The sequence below is a fragment of the Macrobrachium rosenbergii genome, chromosome 51 (genome assembly GCF_040412425.1).
Source record: "Macrobrachium rosenbergii isolate ZJJX-2024 chromosome 51, ASM4041242v1, whole genome shotgun sequence".
In the NCBI taxonomy this organism is placed as follows: domain Eukaryota; kingdom Metazoa; phylum Arthropoda; class Malacostraca; order Decapoda; family Palaemonidae; genus Macrobrachium; species Macrobrachium rosenbergii.
The window spans coordinates 35279209-35292309 of NC_089791.1; the positions used below are offsets into that span (position 1 = coordinate 35279209).

At 44.6% G+C, this 13101-nt stretch overlaps 1 protein-coding gene across 1 annotated transcript in view; it reads right to left on the bottom strand.

Moving 5' to 3' along the window:
* The window catches only part of LOC136833313 (uncharacterized), a 531995-nt gene that overhangs the window by 312239 nt on the left and 206655 nt on the right, over positions 1-13101 (bottom strand). The window contains exon 2 of the transcript XR_010851416.1: positions 1005-1026. The gene's annotated coding sequence lies outside the window, so the exon portion shown is untranslated. The remainder of the gene's footprint in view (positions 1-1004; positions 1027-13101) is intronic.

Consider the following 13101-nt stretch of genomic DNA (forward strand, 5'->3'; position numbering starts at 1 on the left):
ATCCGGTCTGAGGGGTATGTCCCTACCTAATAAAGCTATGAGAATTGAATAATCTACCTGACTGGATTTTATTTAGGAAATGAGAAATATATAGTTTCAGATCTGAGTCATCGTGAAATGATTAATGCTAATAAGCCGGAATACGGTTTGGGATATCAAATCAATTAAATTAATGTGTAGGTGAGCAACAGAAGCAACGCGTTGCGCAGGCAATACAATTACTTTCAAGAACCAGTACCCATGCCCTAACTTATCTTGGGGAGAGAGGGTTCCTGAAGTCATGTAATTGGAATTCAACCTCACACTTCAGATCCCTTATCAGTGATTGGCCTGATGTAATCAATTCAAAACATGAATATGGTGACATACCCCTGTGCAGTGTTTTCGGAGTTTGTACCCCGCAGCAAATAAATACCATATAAAAATATAGATACATAAAGACCAGGTGCCTTTATATCTTTCAGAATGGAGTAATAATTTCGGCAAAGTCAGCGACTGGCCTTTTCACTATGTTGTGAAACATTTGCGGTTGGAGTTAAAAGGAAAATAAGTGGAATTGGAAATTATTGCCAAGACGCGCCTTCACGAAACTTTTTTTACCCTCGCTAGAGGTCTCTCTTGGAGCGTCCAGCGCCGTGTAATTCGAGAGTGATAAGTAAACGAGTGAAAAACGATAGAAAGCGAATGGCTTAATTACGAGGGCAAGACGCAATATTTCGCATTTCATGACGTTCTTTTCATTGAACATTTGCAACGATTTTCAGTAAATCATTAAATAAAAACGTAAAATCCGATAAAAAATTTCTTTATAATAATATAACAATAATAATAATATGAGAACTCCAGTCAAATAGACTGAAAAATCACAAACAACTACAACATCAGGAATACCTAAGATTTTGTAAGAAATTAGAGTGAAAGAATGAACAAAAAAAACCTAATGAAAAAAATACCTTTCCAAAAATTTGATTCATGAAGAGAAATAACAATGTATTAACACTCACCAAACCCATCCGAGCGGAGCTTCTGAAAATAATAAAAAAAAATCATAATTAATAGTGTAATAAACTTTTATCAATATCATTAATGTATGTCATTGTAACCACATCATAACTTGTATACACTTGGTAAAATGTAACACAAACATAAATTCCTTGGATTCGGACCAGCCACGCTGGCTGTTCGTGAATCACAGTGCAAAGGAGTGGGAAAAGAGAGACTGGAAGTAATTAATGCGTATATTTCTTCAGCAAGAGCGTTTGGCATCAGTATGAACACTAAATGCAGAGAGGGCACCGACTGGCTGGGAACACAGAGTAGTAGATTACTACTTGCCAGATATGAATTGAAACAGTGCAATATGAGTATTATATTGTATTATACTGTGCTCTTTGTGGGCACCATGCCCTGTGCCCATCTCCTGTTCCTACCTCTCACAGAGAGAGAGAGAGAGAGAGAGAGAGAGAGAGAAAGAGAGAGAGAAGGACTGAAAGGGAAGGGTGGATCCTCCCTTCTTGCTCCCTGTACCCCATCTCCCCTCTTCCTACCTTTCACAGAGAGAGAGAGAGAGAGAGAGAGAGAGAGAGAGAGAGAAAAGAAGCTAAGGACTGAAAGGGAAGGGTGGATCCTCCCTTCTTGCCCTGTACCCCATCTCCTCTTCCTACCTTTCCCAGAGAGAGAGAGAGGAAAAGAAGCTAAGGACTGAAAGGGATGGGTGGGACCTCCCGTCCGACCCTGTGCCCCTTCTCCTCTTCCTACCTCTCACAGAGAGAGAGAGAGAGAGAGAGAGAGAGAGAGAGAAGCTAAGGGCTGAAAGGGAGGGGTGGGACCTCCCTTCCTGCCCTCTGCCCCTTCTCCTTTTCCTACTTCTCACAGAGAGAAGGAGAGAGAGAAAGAGACAGAGAAAGGAAGAAAGAAGGAAAAAGAGAAAAAGAGAGAGAGGAAAAGAAGCTAAGGACTGAAAGGGAGGGACCAGTGATGGAGATACAGAATAGAGAAGTGAAGAGAGCATTAAGTAAAATGAAGAATGGTAAAGTCCAGCTCCATCAGAGTCCCAAATCGAAATGATCAAATCACTAGGTACAGAGGGGGAGAAATGGATGCTGGATTTATTAAAAGCTATATGGGAAGAAGAAGAAATGCCAAGGGACTGGGAGGAGAGTCTAATGGTATATATATACAAGCAGAAGGGAGATGTCATGGAGTGTGGTAACTACAGAGGAATTAAACTAACAGAGCATGGACTGAAAGTTTTAGAGAGGATACTGGATGAGAGATTAAGTGAAATTGTAAAGTTCGGAAAGCAGCAGTATGGATTCATGAGAGGAAGAGGGACGGTGGATGCCATCTTCATAGTAAGACAGCTACAGGAAAAGAGGTTGAGGGAAACCAGAGCTTTATTGCATTTATAGACCTGGAGAAAGCATAAGATAGAATCCCAGAGAAGTAATGTTTTGGTGTTTGAGGAAGAGGAAAGCCCCAGAAAAGTTGGTTAGGCTGGTCGAGATGATATATCAGAGAATGAACACAAAAGTAATAACAGTAGTTGGGGAAACAGAAAACTTTGAAGTTAGTGTTGGATTGAACCAGAGGTCAGTATTAAGCCCATTTTTGTTTGTGCTGGTCACGGATGTGTTGAGTGAAGAGATCAGGAATGAAGTGCTGTGGGAGTTGTTGTACACTGATGATCTGGTGATTACTGATGAAGATGAGAAGGACCTACAAAGAAGGGTTGGAGAGTGGCAGGAGTCTTTAGGGAGGGGTGGCTTAAGGGTGAATGTGAATAAAACAGAGGTTTTAGTGAGCAGTAGGACAGACAGAGACAGAATAGTAATACAAGAAAGAAGAGGCTCGATTATAAAACAGGCGGAAAAGTTTAAATACTTAGGATCTACTTTAAGCCAAGAGGGAGGATGTGAGGCTGAAGTGGACAGTAGGATGAGAGAGGCGTGGGGGAAGTGGAGAGATGTAGCTGGAGTTGTATGTGATAAGAAAATGCCAATCAAGCTAAAAGTCAAGATCTATAGCACAGTGATAAGACCAGTGTTAGTGTATGGATCAGAAACATGGGCTCTAAGAAGCAAAGAGGAATAGAGCTTGAGAGAACAGAGATGAGAATGCTGAGGTGGATTTTGGGAATATTGCTGCTTGAGAGATTGGAAAATAATGAAATATGAAGAAGAGCAGGCATGTGCCAGTGCTGGCGAGTGTCAGTGGCTCCCCTAAGCGCTGAACCTTGTGGTCCTTCGGCTCATGCAGCCTGGTTGGCCTGCGCCAGGGCCGGCAAGTCTCCAGCAGCTCCCCCAAGCCGCTGTTCGCCCATCTGCCTTGGGCAGTCGGTGGTCACTTGGCTCCCTTGCAGCCTGGTTGGCCGAATCTCAGGCCCCCAAGCTGCTGTTCACCCTCCCAGGGCGGATGGTGTCGATCATCTTCGGTCAGGTCTCCTTCCGAGCACCGCGGTGAGTGTGCCCCCAAGCCGCTATTCTCCTGCCGGCCTTGGCGGTGGTGGTCCCATCTGCAGCCTGCTTGTCCTGGCAGCGGCTCCCCAAGCCGCTGTTTGTCTGGTCGGTGATCGTCTCCCTTCAGCCGGTTGGCCAGCGCGGGGCCGGTCCAGTTCCCCAAGCCGCACCGTCCGCCGGACCTGGGCGGTGGTGGTCGTCTTCGGTCCCCTTCCAGCCCAGTTGGCCGCGCTGGCGAGGTCTCCAGCAAGCCCCTTGGGCGGTCGGTGGTCGTCTTCGTCCCTTCAGCCCGGTTGGCCGCCAGCTCAGCGGCTCCCCCAATTCAAGCGTTGTTTGCCCATGGCGGTCGGTGGTTGTCTTCATCTTCGGCGGTGTTCGGCCTGGGCAGTCAGTCTTTGTCCCTTCAGCCCAGTTGGCCAGCACCAGGGCCAGCAAGTCTCCAGCGGCTCCCAAGCCACTGTTTGTCTGCGGCCTTGGTTGGTGGTCATCACCAGTGCCTTCCAGCTGGTTTGGGCGCCAGGGCACAAGTCTGTCCCCAAGCTGTTGTTCGTCCCCGGCCTTGGGCGGTCGTGGTTGTCTTTGAGGTCCCTTCCAGCCCAGTTGGCCAGCGCCAGGGCCGGCAAAGTCTCGCGGCTCCCCCAACTGTTAGATCTGCCGGCCTTGGGCAGTCGGTGGTCGTCTTTGAGAGTTGGCCAGCGCCAGGGCGGCGAGTCTCCAGTGGCTCCCAAGCTGCTGTTTGTTGGCGGTCAGTGGTGAGTCGCCGGGCCCGGTGGCAAGTCTCCAGCGGCTCCCCCCCAGCCCTTTTTCTTCCTTGAGGGCGGTTGGTGGTCGTCTTCGAGGTCCCCTTCCAGCCCGGTTGGCCAGGCCAGGGCAGCGAGTCTCCAGCTCCCCCAAGTCCCTTCCACCGACCTTGGTCGGTGGTGTCTTCTTGGTCCCTTCAGCCGGTTGGCAGCGCCAGTATCCAGCAGTTCCCCTGCCATCGGTTTTCGTCCCTTCCAGCCGGTTGGCTAGCACCAGGCAGTCTCAAGCGGCTCCCAAGCCACTGTTTGTCTGCTGGGCCTTGGGCCAGTGGTCCAGGTCCCTTCCAGCCCGGTTGGCCAGCGCCAGGCTGGCGAGTCTCCAGCGGTTCCCCCATGCCGCTGTTCGTCCGCTGGCCTTGGGCGGTCGGTGGTTTTCTTCGAGGTCCCTTCCAGCCCGGTTGGCCAGCACAAGGGCGGTGCTCAGCGGCTCCCAAGCCACTGTTTGTCGCCCGGCCTGATCCGTCTATCCCCTCCAGACTGGTTGTTTGCCCGCCCAGGGCCGAGTCTCAGCGGCGGTCAGTGGCGGCCTTGGGCGGTTGCTGGTCGTCTTGAAGTCCCTTCCAGCCCGGTTGGCCAGCGCCAGGCCGAGTCTCAGGGCCCCCAAGCTGTTCAAGTCTCAGCCTTGGCTCCCCGTCCAGCCCTTCCAGCTGTTGGCCAGTCCGCTGGCCTCCCCCAAGCTGCTGTTCGCGGTCGGTGGTTGTCTTTGAGGTCCCTTCCAGCCCAGTTGGCCAGCACCAGGGCCAGCGAGTCTCCAGCGGCTCCCCCAAGCCACTGTTCGTCTGCCGGCCTTGGGCGGTCAGTGGTCGTCTTCGAGGTCCCTTCCAGCCCGGTTGGGTGCCAGGGCCGGCGAGTCTCCAGCGGTTTCCCCCAAGCCGCTGTTCGTCCGCCGGCCTTGGGCGGTCGGTGGTTGTCTTTGAGGTCCCTTCCAGCCCAGTTGGCCAGCGCCAGGGCCGGCAAGTCTCCAGCGGCTCCCCCAAGCCACTGTTCGTCTGCCGGCCTTGGGCAGTCGGTGGTCGTCTTCGAGGTCCCTTCCAGCCCAGTTGGCCAGCGCCAGGGCCAGCGAGTCTCCAGCGGCTCCCCCAAGCCGCTGTTCGTCCGCCAGCCTTGGGCGTTCGGTGGTTGTCTTTGAGGTCCCTTCCAGCTCGGTTGGCCAGCGCCAGGGCCGGCAAGTCTCCAGCGGCTCCCCCAAGCTGCTGTTTGTTGGCGGTCAGTGGTCGTCTTCGAGGTCCCTTCCAGCCCGGTTGGCCAGCGCCAGGGCCAGCGAGTCTCCAGCAGCTCCCCCAAGCCGCTTTTCTTCCGCCGGCCTTGGGCGGTTGGTGGTCGTCTTCTAGGTCCCTTCCAGCCCAGTTGGCCAGCGCCAGGGGGCGAGTCTCCAGGGCTGCTGTTTGTTGGTCGGTGGTCGTCTTCAGATCCCCTTCCAGCCCGGTTGGCCAGCGCCAGGCCAGCGATCTCAGCAGCTCCCCCAAGCCACTATTCGTCCGCCAGACGCCCAGGCGGTCAGTGAGTGCATCTCGGTCCCTTCAGCCGGTTGGCTAGCACCAGGGCCGGCGAGTCTCCAGCGGCTCCCCCAAGCTACTGTTTGTCCGCCAGCCTTGGGCAGTCAGTGGTCGTCTTCGAGGTCCCTTCCAGCCCGGTTGGCCAGCGCCAGGGCCGGTGAGTCTCCAGCGGCTCCCCCAAGCCAATGTTTGTCCGCCGGCCTTGGCCAACGCCAGGGCCTTCTCCTCTTCCTACCTCTCACAGAGAGAAGGAGATAGAAAAGAGACAGAGAAAGGAAGAAGAAGGAGAAAGGAGGAGAGAGAGAGGAAAGAAGCTAAAACCTGAAAGGGGAGGGTGGAGTCCTCCGTCCTGCCTGTGCCACTTCTCTCCTCTTCCTACCTCACACAGAGAGAGAGAGAGAGAGAGAGAGAGAGAGAGAGAGAGAGAGAGAAATGAAGCTCAGGACTGAAAGGGAGGTGGAGAACTTCCCTTCCTGCCTTGTGCCGCTTCTCCTCTTCCTATCTCTCTTCACAGAGTGAAGGAGAGAGAGAACGACAGAGAGGGAGAGAGAAGAAAAAGATAAGGAAAAACTACATAAAATTACTCACCTGCTATTTAGGATCGTCCTTGGCCCGTCTATACAAAGTTTCTTCCTCCTGCGTCTTCGTTCGTCGTTGAAGTAGGAACTATATCGTTTACGAAATCCATCTGCGGAACAGAGAATTTCACATCTGGACCTGCCTCGAAGCCCATTCATTCACTCACTTAGTAAAGACACTTAGTAAACTTAACGCGTCACCTTAATCTTAGTTTTGTAATATGCCACCAAGTCCTGTGTTGGTTCCTGGGACTTCGTTGTGCTTCGTCCTTCCGCATTCTTTTCCTGGAAATCCATTTCAAACGGTCTTCGAATCCTTCCTGAGATATTCCAAGTTCCCTATCTTCAAGAGTGAAGGCGGCGTCACATGATCCTGGAATCTTTTAAGACGTCAAGAAGATGTTGTAATTCAATGATCATTTCTCCAGGAATGCTTCAGGAGCTGAAGGCGGCTTCAAGTCATCCGGGAGTCGTGATTCCTAAGATAATTTCTGGACTCTTGAAGTTGTGCGCATATTCACAAGTTTCTTGAAGTTGTGCGCATATTCACAAGTTTCTCAGTGACACACTACAGACTGACTTCCAGGTCAATCTTATATCATCTACTGAGGAAGAAAATATGGAAAAATTAAATAAACGAGGAAATTTTCATCTTTAATCTAGACTTAACTGAGATTTTCTAAATATTTCATGCTATAGATTCTTAAAGATTTAATTGTGCAAGAAAGTAAATTTTTTCTTCTCATTTAAACTACTCATCTGTTAATATAAATTTTATGTGTGTGCGTGTGTTTGTGCGTGTGTGTGTGCGTAAATCACTCATTCACGTCATTTAAATCTTACAGCGCTGAGGGAGAGAGAGAGAATGATGATAGCAAATGAAAACAAATCAAGAGGTCTTTAAGAAATGTTTCATGTTATAACCTTGTTCAAATATTAGCAAAGTATTTACGATGATGTATTAAAGGTTGACATGACCCAGTACGTGTGTAGTCAGTTTATTCGTATCAGTGGAGTGGGAAAGAATGTTTATATTTAAATAAGAACTATGGGACGGGAGGCTGGAGAGGAGCCGAGATTTGTGGAAGATAAAAGAAAGGAAAACAAGTGGCACAATTTCCCAAGCCACTGTGTCCAAAAACTGGCACACTATAAAAGTTAATATACATACATACATACATATACATAAATATATATATATATATATATATATATATATATAATATATATATATATATATATATATATACATGATTTCTTTTCTAAATGTAATTATGGTAAATATATGAAAAACATAAACGTCTTTCGGCTACACTAGTGCAAACATGATTGAGTTGCCCTCTTGTGAAGTACTGAACCGAACCGTGCTGTACCTATCGCCCCCGCCACCATGGCCTTTGAACTCATCTCTCTCTCTCTCTCTCTCTCTCTCTCTCTCTCTCTCTCTCTCTCTCTCTCTCTCTTTTTACTGTTACCTGTACAAGATTATTTCTCGAAAATGTTACTCAATTAGACAGGAAATTGTTTGGAACCTAATACCATTAGTTCCCTGTGCAGTCGACTGTCTCTCCCACCAGATTCCTACGGTCCATTGGAAGTTTCGGGGAAGCTCACGAACCTTTGATACGACAACGTTTGTTAGTATTCTGTGGTTACCAAACCAATCTTACAACTAGATCGGTTCTAAACGGACGGTGTTGCAGTCTGATTATTAAGTGGACCAAACATAAAAATGCCACCATCCCTAGCGTTTCAGACCAGATGATCCACAATCAATCAGTCAAATCTCGATTTACTGGGAGGGAGGCCAGGTTGCAGAGAACGTGTTTCTGATGGAGTTCGACCTTACCATAACAGACTGCCACTGGAACTAAAATTTATTTATTTTTTTTTACATAGCAAAGATTTTAAAACTTATGCTTACCTCGGTGAGTTATTTTAAGGATATATGGACAAGAATTTCATGAAGACAAATTGCATACCAGCTGAAGTTGCTCTTTTTACTTTATTGTTATCATAATTCTCCAGCATTCCCTCTTTGCCGTGAGACAGGTATCACTATCATAAAAAATTATTGAGATATTATCTCGATTACATCATTTAACGATTTTAATATTCCGGGACTATATATATGTGAATTAAAAAATAATTATTTTTGTGCGCAAAAATAACACCAGAACACTGAAAGTACGACGTTACAAAAGTTATGGAGAAATGTTTAGAATGCAAAAAATAAAAAAAAAGTTTAAAAATCCCATATATTCTGACTTCTTGCATTAAGTATCGAATTACATACTGTTTTAATAGCCTGTGCCAGTAATACTATTGGCCGTTCTAATATGGACAACTTCTGCTAACGCACTATTGCGAAAGAGGAAAAATTTCAAAACGGGAAATCAGATAAGGCGTATGACAAAAATATTAAATTAATTGTTTTTTATAGTAAAGTGTAAACGACTCGTAAATTGCACTGACAAAGTTGTACAAGAAAATGCACCCAATTTTTTCCTTTAATTTGTCGATGAATATGAAATGGACTTCAACCTTTTTTTAAAATACCGTATTTATGCTAGATGTAACGACCCCTCCTTTTGATTTACAGTACTGACATTATAAGAGAGAGAGAGAGAGAGAGAGAGATGTTGAACCGATAAAAGAGAAAATGAAAGGAGAATGTGGCGGGCGTTCTACTGGAAACCAATATCTCGATATGGATTTTTCTTGTCCTATTTGCAAAAGCATTACCATAAGAGCCTTCAGTAGTTTCCTATAGCCGGTGGAGAAGTGGCTGGGATGCACCTTCTTTTGTTTCACCCTTCCCCCTTCTCTCTTGTCTTTTTGTTTCACCTTTCCTCTGTCTCTCTTGTCTTTTTGTTTCACCTCTCTTTTGTCTTTTTGTTTCACCTTCCTCTTTCTCTCTTGTCTTTTGTTTCACCGCTCTCTTTCTCTCTTGTCTTTTTGTTTCACCCTTCCTCTTTCTCTCTTGTCTTTATTTCACCCTTCCTCTTTCTCTCTTGTCTTTTTGTTTCACCCTTCCTCTTTCTCTTGTCTTTTTGTTTCACCCTTTTCCTCTTTTTTTCTCTCTTGTCTTTTTTTGTTTCACCTTTTCCTCTTTCTCTCTTGTCTTTTTGTTTCTCCCTTCCTCTTTCTCTCTTGTCTTTTGTTTCACCCTTCCTCTTTGTTTCACCTTTCCTCTTTCTCTCTTGTCTTTTTGTTTTTCACCCTTCCTCTTTCTCTCTTGTCTTTTTGTTTCTGCTTCCTCTTACTTCTCTTTTTTGTTTCACCTCTTTCTCTCTTCTCTTTTTTGTTTCACCTTCCTCTTTCTCTCTTCTCTTTTTGTTTTACCCTTCCTCTTTCTCTCTTGTCTTTTGTTTCACCTTCCTCTTTCTCTCTTGTCTTTTGTTTCACCCTTCTCTTTCTCTCTTGTCTTTTTGTTTCACCCTTCCCCTCTTTCTCTCTTCTTTTGTTTCCCTTCATCTTTCTCTCTTGTCTTTTTGTTTCACCCTTCCTCTTTCTCTCTTCTCTTTTGTTTCACCTTTCCTCTTTCTCTCTTGTCTTTTTGTTTCACCTTCCTCTTTCTCTCTTCTCTTGTCTTTTGTTTCACCTTTTGTTTACCCTTCTCTTTCTCTCTTGTCTTTTGTTTCACCCTTTCCTCTTTCTCTCTTCTCTTTTTGTTTCACCTTCCCTCTTTCTCTCTTGTCTTTTTGTTTCACCTTCCTCTTTCTCTCTTGTCTTTTAGTTTCACCTTCTCTTTCTCTCTTGTCTTTTGTTTTCACCCTTCCTCTTTCTCTCTTGTCTTTTTGTTTCACTCTTCTCTTTTCTCTCTTCTCTTTTGTTTCACCCTTCTCTTTCTCTCTTGTCTTTTGTTTCACCCTTCTCTTTCTCTCTTACTCTTTTGTTTCACCCTTCCTCTTTCTCTCTTGTCTTTTTTGTTCCTGCTTCTCTTTCTCTCTTGTCTTTTTTTTTCACCTTTCCTCTTTCTCTCTTGTCTTTTTGTTTCACCTTCCTCTTTCTCTCTTGTCTTTTGTTTCACCCTTCCTCTTTCTCTCTTGTCTTTTTGTTTCACCCTTCCTCTTTCTCTCTTGTCTTTTGTTTTCACCTTTCCTCTTTCTCTCTTGTCTTTTTGTTTTACCCTTCCTCTTTCTCTCTTGTCTTTTGTTTCACCCTTCCTCTTTCTCTCTTGTCTTTTTGTTTCACCCTTCCTCTTTCTCTCTTGTCTTTTGTTTCACCTTCACTCTTTCTCTCTCTTGTCTTTTTTGTTTCACCTTCTACTTTTTCTCTCTTGTCTTTTGTTTCACCCTTCTCTTTCTCTCTTGTCTTTTGTTTCACCTTCCCACTCTTTCTCTCTTGTCTTTTGTTTCACCCTTCCTCTTTCTCTCTTGTCTTTTTGTTTCACCTTTCCTCTTTCTCTCTTGTTTCTTTTTTGTCTTTTGTTTCACCTTCCTCTTTCTCTCTTGTCTTTTCTTTCTTTTTTGTTTCACATTTCCTCTTTCTTCTCTTGTCTTTTGTTTCACCCTTCATCTTTCTCTCTTGTCTTTTTGTTTCCTCCTCTTTCTCTCTTGTCTTTTGTTTCACCCTTCTCTTTCTCTCTTGTCTTTTGTTTCACCCTTCCTCTTTCTCTCTTGTCTTTTTTGTTTCACCCTTCCTCTTTCTCTCTTGTTTTTGTTTCACCCCTTCCTCTTTCTCTCTTGTCTTTTTCTTTCACCCTTCCTCTTTCTCTCTTGTCTTTTGTTTCACCTTTCCTCTTTCTCTCTTGTCTTTTGTTTCACCTTTCCTCTTTCTCTCTTGTCTTTTGTTTCACCCTTCCTCTTTCTCTCTTGTCTTTTTTGTTTCACCTTTCCTCTTTCTCTCTTGTCTTTTGTTTCACCCTTCCTCTTTCTCTCTTGTCTTTGTTCACCCTTCCTCTTTTGTTTCACCTTTCCTCTTTCTCTCTTGTCTTTTTGTTTCACCCTTCCTCTTTCTCTCTTGTCTTTTTGTTCACCCTTCCTCTTTCTCTCTTGTCTTTTGTTTCACCCTTCCTCTTTCTCTCTTGTCTTTGTTTCACCCTTCCTCTTTCTCTCTTGTCTTTTGTTTCACCTTTCCTCTTTCTCTCTTGTCTTTTTCTTTCACCCTTCCTCTTTCTCTCTTGTCTTTTTTGTTTCACCTTTCCTCTTTCTCTACTTGTCTTTTGTTTCACCTTTCCTCTTTCTCTCTTGTCTTTTTTTCAACCTTCCTCTTTCTCTCTTGTCTTTTGTTTCACCCTTCCTCTTTCTCTCTTGTCTTTTTGTTTCACCCTTCCTCTTTCTCTCTTGTCTTTTTGTTTCACCCTTCCTCTTTCTCTCTTTCTTTTGTTTTTTTTCACCCCTTTCTCTCTTGTCTTTTGTTTCACCCTTCCTCTTTCTTCTTGTCTTTTTGTTTCACCTTCCTCTTTCTCTCTTGTCTTTTGTTTTCACCCTTCCTCTTTCTCTCTTGTCTTTTTCTTTTGTCTTTTGTTTCACCTTCCTCTTTCTCTCTTGTCTTTTGTTTCACCTTTCCTCTCTTTCTCTCTTTCTCTCTTTGTCTTTTGTTTCACCCTTCCTCTTTCTCTCTTTGTCTTTTGTTTCACCCTTCCTCTTTCTCTCTTGTCTTTTTGTTTCACCCTTCCTCTTTCTCTCTTGTCTTTTTGTTTCACCTTTCCTCTTTCTCTCTTTTTGTTTCACATTTCCTCTTTCTTGTCTTTTGTCTTTTTCTCTCTCTTGTTTTGTTTCACCCTTCCTCTTTCTCTCTTGTCTGTCTTTTGTTTCACCTTCCTCTTTCTCTTTGTCTTTTTGTTTCACCCTTCTCTTTCTCTCTTGTCTTTTTGTTTCACCCTTCCTCTTTCTCTCTTTTGTTTCACTTTCTCTTGTCTTTTTTGTTTCACCCTTCCTCTCTTGTCTTTTATTTCTTCCTCTTTCTCTTGTCTTGTCTTTTTGTTTCATGCTTCCTCTTTCTCTCTTGTCTTTTTGTTTCATCCTTCCTCTTTCTCTCTTGTCTTTTTTTTCACCTTCCTCTTTCTCTCTTGTCTTTTGTTTCAACCTCCTCTTTCTCTCTTGTCTTTTAGTTCACCCTTCCTCTTTCTCTCTTGTCTTTTTTGTTTCACCCTTTCCTCTTTGTCTTTTAGTTCTCTCTTTCTTTTTGTTTTACCCCCTTCCTCTTTCTCTCTTGTCTTTTGTTTCACCCTTCCTCTTGTCTTTTTGTTTCACCCTTCTTGTCTTTCTCTCTTGTCTTTTGTTTCACCCTTCCTCTTTCTCTCTTGTCTTTTGTTTCACATTTCCTCTTTCTCTTGTCTTTTTTGTTTCACCTTCCTCTTTCTCTCTTGTCTTTTAGTTTCAACCTTCCTCTTTCTCTCTTGTCTTTTTGTTTCACCCTTCCTCTTTCTCTCTTGTCTTTTGTTTCCCTTCCTCTTTCTCTCTTGTCTTTTTTGTTTCACCCTTCCTCTTTCTCTCTCTTGTCTTTTGTTTCACCCTTCCTCTTTCTCTCTTGTCTTTTTAGTTTCACCCTTCCTCTTTCTCTCTTGTCTTTTGTTTCACCTTTCCTCTTTTGTCTTTACTCTCTTGTCTTTTGTTTTTGTTTACCCTTCCTCTTTCTCTCTTGTCTTTTTAGTTTCACCTTCCTCTTTCTCTCTTGTCTTTTTGTTTCACCCTCTCTTTCTCTCTTGTCTTTTTTTCACCCTTCCTCTTTCTCTCTTGTCTTTTAGTTTCACCTTCCCTCTTTCTCTCTTGTCTTTTGTTTCACCTTCCTCTTTCTCTCTTGTCTTTTTGTTTCACCCTTC